The sequence below is a fragment of the Panthera onca genome, chromosome D1, assembly GCF_046562875.1.
Source record: "Panthera onca isolate mPanOnc1 chromosome D1, mPanOnc1 haplotype 2, whole genome shotgun sequence".
NCBI lineage: Eukaryota > Metazoa > Chordata > Mammalia > Carnivora > Felidae > Panthera > Panthera onca.
The window spans coordinates 32,208,635-32,221,252 of record NC_138348.1 but is presented as its reverse complement, the minus strand read 5'-3'; the positions used below and the strand labels follow the sequence as shown (position 1 = coordinate 32,221,252).

The following is a 12,618-nucleotide window of genomic DNA, read 5'->3' as shown; positions in this document are numbered from 1 at the left end:
AATTTCATCCAAAAACACTGTCATGGAACTATCCAGAATCATGTTCGATCACATATCTAGGTACTGTGGCCGAGCCAAGTTAACACACAACATTAACTGTCATAGGTAGGCAGAAGGTACCTCAGGAACCGACACAATTAGTAAAAGCTGGGCTCTGAAGACTGCATAACCCCTTTTCTCCTCACCATAGTAAGAAGAGCAGAACCAGATAGTACTCTAATTAAACAGGGTAAGCATGAGATAATGAATTCAGGAAGAAAGCTCTAGCCTACTGCATTGAATTCTAATTTTTGCTTGCTTGCATCCCATCCTCACTCTCCATCATTAGAATATTCTTCTGTTTTGCTAAGTCAGCCAGTCATTCTCTCTTGTTGACCAATACCTGGATCTGTGTCTTGCAAAGAATAATGTCTTATAAAGATTTACTAGGCCATATCCAAATCAAGGGTCATATATATCATTTATTCATTCATCCATTTATTCATTCCTTTATCTATTTAACAAATATTTATTAAGAAAGTATTAAATGCCAAAAATTCTTCTAGGTTTTGGGGACCAAACAAACACTGAACAAAGTGGATGTAGTTCTGGTCTTTATGGAGCATACTGCCTGTGATGTAAGATGGATAATAAACCAATAGTTTTATATTGCTCAAATAATTACCTTATTATAGATGTAATAAATAGCATGAAGAAAAAGTACAGGGCTCAATGACAGGATGTTACAGGATAACACAAGAATGAGTAAAAGTAACAGACACTTAGAGATGACAATAAAACCTATTTCTTTGTATCTCAGTCTAACCCATACAATCCCATTTATAAATGCTCCATAATCTGTTTGCTTATGGCTGGAAACACACAAGCATGGTGATTCTTGAAGCTATGTGTTGAGAACAGCAGAACCACACATTGAAAGCAGCTTGGATTTCTGAAACCCTGCATTGAAGGCCACCCACCAAATGCCAGAATTGGACTGTTATGTGTAAGAAGTGAATTTATATTGGGTTTAGCCACAGTAATGTTGGTATTTGTTTATTCTGAAGCTATAATTACTATAACTAATATGGAAACAAATTCTGAAATTGAAATGCAATACTATCTATGACAAATATTTAAAATAGGTGACATTGACTTCTCAGTAATGTGTTAGGAAGCTAGAAAAGTTTAAGATTGGAAAAATGGAGGCCTATGCTATAAATTTGAACAAATGTTTGGTAAAGGTATTGCTTGTAATAACCTGAAGGCAGAAGATGGACCTAATGAGCCTGTAGTTTCAGTTCTCAACTTGGGGTGATTTTGTACCCCAGGTGACATTTGGCAATGCCTAGAGACATTTGTGTTTGTCACAACTGCGGATGAGGATGGTGTTACAGACATGTAATGGGTAGAGGCCAGGGGATGCTGCTAAATTTCTAGTAATGTATAGGATAAATCAGTGAAATACAATAATTATCTTTTGTAAAATGTCAATGATGCTGAAGTTGAGAAACTCTGTTCTAGGGTATGTAGTTAGAAAGATTCAGAATGATCATGTGAATTGGCTCTCACTTCCATTTTCACTCAAATTACTAGAAAAATAAAGATAAATCCAGAAATAACTGGATAGTTTTCATACAATAAAGGAATATGGAAAATCTCAAATTTTAGGTCCTCTAAAAAATCCTACTTCAAGACCCTAAACCATAACAAATGAGATCTAAAGAGGTTTTGAATGACAGTGGCTAATTTACACATAACCTTGGAGTAAAGATCAGATTAAAGGTATGTGACCTTCCCACCCAAGTCTTTGATTTCAACTGGCCTCAAGGTATCTGCTATTAATTTGAGACAGATTGTTCTGGGAACCTGGAAGCAAAAACCTAAATCAGCCTTGAGAATTTTGTCTAAGAAAGAACTTTGGACATGGTTACTGGAACATGGAACTGATTGGAAACTAGATTACAAAAGAAATTTTCTTTGGTAAAGCAGTTAGTATTATTGTAATAAGTAGTTACTTATAAGGGGCTCAAGAAAGTGTCTTTGTGGAAATAGCATTTAAGTGGGTCCTTAAAAGATAAAAGGGAACAATCAACAAGTCAAAATTATAGAACATTGTATACTCCCTGGTGCCAGGAACTGAATGAGAGCCAGAGAAACTCAGATACAGTAAATTAAAGGGGAATAACGATAGATGAGGCTGTTAGGTTGGATAAGAACATAAAGGGCTTAAAGGCTATGGAGGGGATTTTTGGTAGCTTGTGAATTTCTAGGAATTTGTCAATTTCATCTAGGTTATCTAATTTTCTTGGCATACAGTTGCTCATAGAATTTCCTTCTAATTAATTTAATTTTTTTTTTTTTTTTTACTTTAGTAGTTTGAATGTGTCATCCCATTGCCTTCTGGCCTTCATAGCTTCGATGAGTGTCAGCTGTTAATCTCATTGAGACTCCCTAACACATGAGTCAGTTTTGCTATTTTCAAGGTTCTCTGTCTTTGACACAGATACACTCAGAGGAAAAACAAAAACAAAAACAAAAACAAAAAAATTGTGAAGACCCAGAGAGAAGATGACCATCTGCAAGCCAAACAAAAAGGTTAAGAAGAAACAAATTCTGCTGACACCTTAATCTTGGACTTCTATCCTTCAGAACTGTGAAAAAATAAATTTCTGTTTAAGTCACCCAGTCTATATTATTTGTTACAACAGTTCAAACAAACTAATATAATTCCTGACACAGGCTTCATGCAATTTTATTCTCCTTTCTCGGTAATGATTTTCTCCTCTGTTAGATGCTCTAACTATAAGTGATGAAAACTAAATGTGTGTAATTGTTAGAGAACATCAAAGAAAATAAAAACCCTCATTCTTGCTTAATTGATCTGCCCATTTTTAGGAAGTATCTTCTTTTATACCTAGGTTAAGCAGATTCAGACTTTCTCTATAAAATACAATTCTTTTCTCCTCTCCTTTAAAAAATATGTATGTGATTTTCTGATGATAATCATTTTGTTGAATTATTTTTAACCCTGTTTTGCAAATAATCATTCACCAGAATATTGCTGATGGTTATGAGAGTAGCAGAGAACTTATTTTACTACGCTGGTTGGGAAACAAATTTGGTTAGTTAGTTTACACAGTTTGTGGTATTGATTTGAATCATTTATGTTTTGGTTTATGTTTTTTTTTTTTTCTGATAAGACACATTGGGAAAAGAAAGTCGGATGAGATTTTAAGTCCCACCTAGCTCTGTTACTATATAACCATGTTATCTTGAGTTAACTAACTGGATTTTCTGAGTCTACTAACTACTTTGTAATATGGCATTAATTTCATGGTTGCCTTACCTGGTCATTTATTCATAATTCAATAAAGAAACAAGCAGGCATTGAGGAATGCCTGTATGCCAGGCACTGTATTAGATATTGGTGACTCAATGGAGAGTAAAGCTAGCCACAATCTGTTTTTGAGGAGCTTACATTTTAGCGGGAAAATAAATATTTATCAAAGAAATACAAAAATAAATATAAAATCTCAATGTTTCTAACTTATGTGAGGAGAGAGGCTTTGAAAGCTTATCATGGAACTGGAGGGGGATAGGAGAAGGGTATTTTATCTAATCAAAGTGTTTGAAGTTCTCCTCAAGGAAGTGATAATTGGGCTGACATCTGAAAAAGGGAGTAGGTGCCAGCTAGGTCATTGGGAGGATAAAAATAGGCAATGGATATGGATGCAGTACTATCTTCTTACTATCATTACTGTTTTTTAATAAATGGAGACCCATTCAGCTTTTTTTCATCTAGTCAGTGAACTTACAATGTGTCTTATGATACCTCCTTGTCTTCAATAAATCTTTCCAAACTTAAGGTTGACATACCCACAGAATTTCATATTCTCAAAGTAATTGCCACATTCATGAGAAAAACTATCAAAAAAAACCAATTCATTGTAAATCATGGCCCCTTTACATTTTTCTTAATCTTGTTGCTATTTCCCATTCTTTACCTATGTTAAATAATAACTTTTATATCCATTTTTAGTATTTATCATATTAAACTTGAATTATGGAATTCTTTCTGTATCTTATGTCATGCATTGGAAATGGAGTTAATTCTCTTCAGCTTAATCCTACCCCAGTTTAAAGCCTTTGTAATAATGTACGTTGTTTTTGAAGACTTCTGACCAGTAAACTGTATACTTCAAAAATGGACCATCTAAGCCCAACAGACACCATTTAACAACAAACCGTCTGATTCTCTAATACTAGGCAATTATATAAGGACTATCCAAAGATAATAAAATACCTTTTTCCCCCAAGGGAGGACTTAAGTGGATATTCACCTATTTCTGCTCCTTTCATATAGCGTTGTTGCTTTCCCATCTGAACTGAGACCAAGTCAGCAAGATGGGTTAAGCTCTTCTAACTGAGAACAAACTGAACCCAGATGTGAATTAAGGAAAGAGGGCCAATTTTGCTTTCAGTCTTGGCAGTAGCAAAGGGCCAATTTTTTCAAAGCTTTACAGTACCTGGCAACTTTGGGTCAATGCTATAAAGGTCAAGCTTATGAATGTTCCTTTACCAATTCTGTGATAATTACTTTGCCATCAATTTTCCAAATGGACAAAAAAACTGAAATTATTTCATTTTTTCTTCTTTTTGTGAAATATTTCTGGTATATGTTTTATATATATTAAATAGCTATATTTTTAGATCATTCTAAACTGGCTTCACTGAGAACTCTTCAAAATTGAGACTTTTCTTTGGTGAACAATTCTGAAGCAGAGATAATTTAATGGGTCTTTTTACTGGTCTAATTTTGAAAGGTGTGCATAAAAATGCCCCTGTAGAAAAACCAAAATGGATGAAGCCAATGTTTGACATGGCTGGAATTTCAAACATAGCTGGAGTGAGGTGGAATCCTAACCTCAGATCTAGTGTCTTAAATTGAGCAATTACTAGGGTCTAACTGGTGGATTCATAGTGCTGGAATGTTTGGAAAAAATGGAGACATAGGTGAAAGTCTACTTGCACTGAGGAGAGAGAGAGACTTTAAGATCAATAAACAGCACTTAGTTGAAACCACTAATGAGCTACACAACATGTCTCAGAAATCACAAGTTTATTTTGCTTTTGTGAGAAGTTGGAATAACTTGTGGCTGAGGCTGTCAACACACTAGACCGCAGTCTTGTGGTGGCCTCTATTTTTTCTAGTGCCTGAGAAGTGTAAAGTTCCAAGACAAGGGCAGGAGCCCTTTCATGTGAAGCATGCAGTCATCAGCTCCACGATGGAAAACAACTTGAGACATATCATCTTAAAGCACCAAGGATGTAATGTTATGAAAGCCAAGTTCTTGATATTCTTCCACACTTTGAACACTCCCACATTTTACAGAAAAATATACCTTCTTGCAAAGCTGGTACTCTGAAAATATGGAACACAGACTTTCACCCTGAGCCCTTATTCTTTTTTCCCCCTTCTTTGTGAATTAACGAACACACTTGAGAAAATTTTGTCGTGGGGGCAGGGGAGTGTGTGTGTGTGGGGGGGGAGTGAGGGGGTAAGAGGAGAGAAAATAAAATTGAATTAAAAATGTACTTTTATTCTTCTGTTTGGCATTTAGTGAAGGCTTAAGTAGTTCTGGGGGGTATTTCATTTCTCTGACTCTAAGGTTTCTCTTCAAATGGCCATAATTCTTAGCTCTATACTTGGAACAATATGAGTGCCCTCTGGTGGACAAAATATCATTTTAAAGTTTTGTGTATATGGACTGAACATGGGTAAGTATGGAGAAAATAAGTCTTATGTTTCAAATGTCCTCATTGAACTTCTGAAATCCCTGGAAAATTAGTTCCTGATGTTCTGGGGTGGTGACAGCTATGAAAACAGTTCCATAAAATAAGGGGATAAAAGGCAAGCTGGAGTGGCACTCCAGGTCCTATTTGCCACTGAAATAGTGTCTTGGAACAAAACATAATTGGGAACTTGAACAGGGAACTCAAATGTCTAAGGGAAGGCTAATAACCCTAGTTCTTGGTCATCAATGCCAAGACCAGAAATGCTCTCATTAAGAATGTGACACTAATGAAACAACTTGGGCACAGGCAAAACCTCTTAAAGCCCTCTAACTGTTGGCATATAGTAGTTAAAATTCTTTAAGAAAGAAGGGAAGATGTTGCAAGAAAGGAAGTAAGGAGGGAAGGAAGGAAGTAGGGAGAAAGGAAGGGAGGGCTAGAGAGAGAGGAAGGAAGGATGGAAGGAGAATGGAAAGAAAGAAGAAAGAAAGAAAGAAAGAAAGAAAGAAAGAAAGAAAGAAAGAAAGAAAGAAAAAAGTTGGGGGGGGGAGGGAGGAAGGAAGGAAGGGAGTGAGGAAGGAAGGAAGGAAGGAAGGGAAAAGGAAACCACACAGGTTGTGTAACACTTTCATATGCCCAACTAATGCAAAGGACCAAGCCAATGCAGGCCTTCAAGGGCTCATAAAGCATGTTTTCTCATTGTTTATTCAGATAGTCTTTTCCTTTTCTGTTGGATGATGACACATTAAAGGTTGAAGGTAGACTATCTGGTTTTTCTTTTGAATCTCTCTCACTTTTTGACTTACTACTAGGATAGCAATCTGATTTAAGATTCACCAAATTGATAAAGCCCTAGGATTATGGGCAGTGGTATGCAGATAAATCTTTAATAATTGTACAGAAAATAAAGCCCTGCTTTGTAACATTGATCAATTTCCATGGTGTAAATAATTTCACTATGGTTGATTTCAAGCTACCAGAACAACATCAGTGAATATGTAATTGGGAAGAGATGCACCAAGTTGACTTTCACAAATTGGTACATTGCGGCTCCAGCCTGCCACTACAGAGGGGACTTTAAATTATTTTTCCTGAAACTTTCATAATTTGGACCTTGAAGATATATTATTTTTGTAATAAGAAAAGGAATGCTCAAGTATAAGTTATTTGAAAAGCTGACCCCTACTGAAGAAATTATTTGTAATAAAAAATGTCTCCCAAAATGACGTATATCCCATGATTTTTTAAATTTTTTTAGTGTTTATTTATTTTTGAGACAGAGACAGAGCGTGAGTGGGGGAGGGGCAGAGAGAGAGAGGGAGACACAGAATCCTAAGCAGGCTCCAGGCTCTGAGCTGTCAGCAGAGAGCCTGACATGGGGCTCGAACTCATGAACCTCAAGATCATGACCTGAGCCCATGTCGGACGCTTAATTGACTGAGCCACCCAAGTGTCCCTATCCCACAATGTTTAATACTCTTTAAAATGTTTCAAAGCTCAGGATGTCACTGGAAGCTTGTAAAAATTCTGTAAAGTAAATAGAATAGGTGCACATACTACCACTTGAGAAGGGAGGAATATGAAGACGAAGGGGGTTGCAGTAATATATAGGACTGGTCCTAAAATTCTAGTTTTCTAACTATTAATTTAGTGATTTTCCTGTTTTATGCAGATATTAAAAAGAAAAATTACAACTGGAATTGGTGAATTCTAACTGCTTTCACAGTTTTTCTCTCAACAATGATGTTTACTTCCATTCACTGCTTTGGACAAAAAGGATTATCTACAGCTATCTCTTTTAGAAACTTCTGACTTCTCAAAACAGTTTATGCCTAAACAGTGCTATGTTACCAGTGCTGGACTCCGGAATGATTATAAAAACCACTACCCCTGTCTAGCTCCTGTGGATCTGGTAAGTAAGAGTAGAGTCTGATTATATTTCCCATCCCATCTTTCCCTTTGTTTAATTCTTTTGTTGGTTCAATGTTGATAGAGTTCTCGGTAACTCATTTCTGTAAATAATCCTCCTATTCTTGGGCTTAAGGAACTTAAGCGTCCAGTTTCAGTATATCCAAGACCACTCCAAAACACTGTGCCATGTGAAAATCAGTAGTTTAGGATGGCGGAAATAGAACAGATCTGGGAGTCACGAATACCTTTATTTGAACACTGCTTCAGATACTTACTGTGTGACATTCAGCAAGTCACTCAGTCTCTCTGATTGTTTCCTCTTCTGAAAATAATAACACCTACCTTATAGGAAACTTGAGAAAACTAAATAAGATGGTATTGATTAAGTGCTTATCAAAATACCTGGCATATTGTAAATATTTACAAATGGTAAAAGTAGTAGCAGTAATAATAGCAATGATAATATCATTATATGCATATATATATAATTACATATTTTATACATAACTGGTAGCAGTAATAATAATAACAATAAAATAATAATAACAATCACATAATAATAATACTTACTATTATATATGTATATAATTATAATTATTATTATTACTAAATAATACTTAACTGAACACCTGACATTTTTCTAATAGATATTCAATCAAGATTAGTTTTTAGGTAAGTAGTCACTAAAATAGCAAATAGTAAAAGAGAATGATGTATATCTCCTTAAACCCAAAACACAAGTTTCTATCAGGAACCATTTAAATGCTTTTATATTTTGTCTGTGTGTATTAGTATTCATTCACTCATTTCCTTGGCTATTTTTATTGCCCTTTTACTGACAAGAAAAATCTCAGCTGAGGTGAATGCACCACTGCTTCCATGGAGGAGATGAGGCTTAAAAAATAATTTACTGGGGTGCCTGGGTAGCTGAGTTGGTTGAGTGTTAGACTCTTGGTTTGGGCTCAGGTCATGATCTCGCAGTCTGTGAGACTGAGCACCGCATCTGACAGAGAGTGGAGCCTACTTGGGATTTTATCCCTCCCTCTCTCTCTACTCCTCCCCTGCTTATGCATACACACACACACACACACACACACACACACACACACACATATACACACTCCACTCTCTCTCTCAAAATAAATAAACTTAAAAAATTAATTTACTATCCGTCAAGTCCATGATAAATGTATTGTTCAATATCTGTCTATCTATCTATCTATCTATCTATCATCATCATCATCTATCATCTATCTTCCACCTTCATCACCATCACCATCTATCTAACCTATCCATCCATCTGTTGGCTAAAACCCTCTCCATGCTAACTGTACTCTTAGAGATTTATATGGTTGATTCACTGATCAACTAAAACTAACTTATTAAAATCCCTAATTTTATAGAATTGCCTTTTGCTTCCTACTTCCATGAGATCAGCAACCAGTCTTCGTCAGGAAGTGTTATTTTAAACATGAATACCAAGAAAGCAAAGCAAGAATGCATTTCTATTCCATAAGCATATCAAGGGTTATGGTTTTCCTTGAATTTGGAAATTTTGTCTGAATTCAATCATTTCTCTTTTTTAAAAGTATGATTTTTTTTCTAACTATGGAAATAATTCAAATTTATTATAGTTTGAAGACATTAGAAAAGCATAAGCAAGGTAGTACAAATCACTCATAGATTTTTTACCCAGAGAAAACAACTGGCCATATTTTTTTTTGATTCACCTATATGGGTGCTCTGAGTACATGTCTGTGTCTGTGGGTATACATATGTCTAAAAAAATAAAATTTGTATTTACTGGTTTTGTTTTAATCTAATAATACATGAAGATAATTTCTTTGTGTCTCTCAATATTATTCTGTGACCTTATTATTAATGATGGTATGTATGCCAGTGTATTGTGGAGGGAAACCATGGTTTATTTGAATAAATGACTAGTATAGGACATTTACTTTCCATTTTTTGCTATTTAAAATTTCTGAGATTTATATCCTTGTTCTTGATTATGAGCTGGTACTTGGTTTTAAACTGATGACTTAGGTATATAAAGGACTACCTCAATCCTCTGATGCCTTCTTTCAGGCACAAGATTTAGATCTTCCAACTATGCTACTTTTGAATTTGGTGATATTAAAAGCTGTCTGGCATCCCTTTTCCTAAAGAGTCAATAGCAAAAAAAAAATTTTTAAAGGAAAAAGTGTTGAGAGCTGTCTCCTTTGTTGTAGCCAGAGGATATATTACAAGGAGAAACAAGAAACACCATAGAAGGGCATTTGTTTTATTTCTTGATGATGGTTTTTCTCCCAGCATCCTTGGAAAAATCCATTCCTTTTCCTGCCTAAGTGGTGGGGTTTCCTATAAGGAACAGAACTGCTCACGTAGATGAGAAGGATGTAGTCAAGTCAGCCGTAGCAGGTGCCACTAGCACAAAGCGAGTGGTAAGAGCATATGTGAGCTCAGTGTTAGAAAGAGCCTCGGCAATGAGTCAGAAGACTTTAATAAAGCCAGACTTCAAGGCACAAGAGCCAGCTGTGCAATGTGGCAGCCCTGGAGGCAGTGCTAAAATCCTGAAATAGTCATTCCTGGATTATTGACTCTTCAGGGATTGGTGGTCAAAAGCTAAACATATATTAATATGTTTATAATTAATTTTTTATACTTAGCACAACTTCTCAGATGTATTTGTTTAAATGTGTTATAGTAAGCACTCAATAAATAGTATTTTAAAAATAATTCACTTCTCTAAAGATTATAGAATATGTAATATGTATACAAGAAAATATTTCAGTTATTAAATTATACATTATATAAGTGTGTATGTAACTATATGTACATGAATACATGTACAATCTAAGTCTTAGTTTTCCAAATAAACAAATAGCCAAACAAAGAGACAAGTAGTGAATTAGGGTCTAATGAAGAGAGACAGAAACCACACAGTAATTTTAACAGAGAAAGTTTAAGATAAAGAATTATCAGCTATACCTGGAGGCTGAAACAAGATATTGAGTAGTAAGAAATAAAAATAACTTCCAAAGAACATAGGAATGACATATATAAGGAGCAGCAACTACTCCTAGGACTGAGATAGAGTACCTAAGGGAGATACTTCCTTCTTTCCTCCAGGAATGAGATCCAGACCTGTGGAGAGGGCATAGCTGTAGCTCTCTGGATTGTAAAGAAGTCACCGGTGCTGGCAATATGCCCTTTGGAAGTTGCCTGAAATCTGTCCTTTAGGGTTCCCAGGAAAGCTGTACATGGGACCTTGTCTCACCAGACACAGCTTGAAAAGGATGCAGGGGAAAGCTGCTGGCCAGTGGGTCCTTCTAGTTGCCATGTACTGGAGAAACTACATGCTGCAGGAGTTTGGTGCTGAACAAGCTGCCTACTCTGTAGGAGCTGGGCACTGAGGAAGCCATGTGGCCTTTAGGAGTCAGCTGAGAGAACACAGGAGAACCAGAAAGCAAAACCCTTCCTCCTGCAATGTCCCTCCAACACCCTCTGCTGACAAAGCTTAAAAAATATGCCAGTTGGCACAGCATAAAAGTGTTTAATGGGCCCAGATACATTTTTTGCATAACAGGCCATGAAGAATGAATTTAGAACTGAGAGGCAATAAACTGATACACGGAACAATCAGCTCTCATATACACATTGCCTACATAATAAAATCATGCCAGGTACCAAATTCTGAGACATTTTATCAAGTGTCCTCATAAAAAACTCTCAAAGGAGACATTCAATATGTAATAATATGATATAAATGGCAATGTTCTCAACAAAACTCATGTAGAAAAGGTAAATGTATTGTGATACACACACACACACACACACACACACACACACACACACATCTTACACCAATTTATCCACAATGGAATTATTCAACTCAAGTTTTATTCATATAATGTTTCAACTAAAGAATCTTAATCTGTTATCATCTGAGGTAGAATTATCTAAGTCTGGACGTCTGGATGGTTCATTTGGTAGAGCATATGACTCTTGATCTCAGGGTCGGGAGTTCCAGTCCCACATTGGGTGAGGAGCCTACAAGAAAGAAAGAAAGAAAGAAAGGAAGAAAGAAGGGAAGGAAGAAAGAAAGATCTGGTTGAATTTTACCAATCATGAGATCAATAGGCCTTATGTCTATGTCAGCAAGGATTGTGTCTTCACAACTATCTGTATTTCCAGGAGCAAAGAATAGAGCAAACTTATGGAGCACAAAACAGCAGTAGCTAGAAGGACAAACCATTAAAGGAAATATATCCACCATGATTAAAACATTTTTAGAAACAGCCAATGTGTCCCTTGCTTCTAAGGAGTCAGTATCTACCAATATAAAAAGGGACAGTATCTAGTGAATAGCAGGAATCTTGCTATGTCCTTTACTGCAGAATCAACACTTTATGTTAAATAGCCAAGTAGTAGATACTCTAGTTGTTGTAGGCCACACTGTCTCTGTTACAGTGACTGAACTCTGCTATTATAGCTCAAAAGTAAACAAGTTTACTTAGTAATAAGTAAACAAGAAAACAAATTAGCTTGCTGTACGTTGTTGACCTCTGCTTTTTGGGTAAACTATATTGTACAATTGTGTTAGTATTCTGGGGTTTTCATGCTATTTCTTGCCAACATAGAAACATGCCTTTCATGATCTTGAACAAAGAGGTCAGCCAACTTTTTCAGTAAAGGATTAACTACCAAATATGTTCTAATATGTGAACCATATTTGTGAGAAAAGTCTTTGTCATGTTCTTTCCTACCCTTTTCTTTCTACTCCATCTTCTTCTTTGAAAAAAAAAATTTTAATGTTTATTTATTTTTTGAGAGAGAGACAGACAGAACACAAGCAGGGGAAGAGAAGAGAGAGAGGGAGACACAGAACTCGAAGCCGACTTCAGGCTCTAGGCCCTGAGCTGTCAGCAC

At 35.9% G+C, this 12,618-nt stretch overlaps 1 long non-coding RNA gene across 1 annotated transcript; it reads left to right on the top strand.

Moving 5' to 3' along the window:
- Positions 1–460: 460 nt before the first annotated feature.
- Positions 461–2,663, top strand: LOC132661581 (uncharacterized). Its single transcript, XR_009602293.3, has 2 exons — positions 461–985; positions 2,486–2,663. It is a non-coding gene; the product is annotated as an uncharacterized LOC132661581 (long non-coding RNA).
- Positions 2,664–12,618: the final 9,955 nt, after the last annotated feature.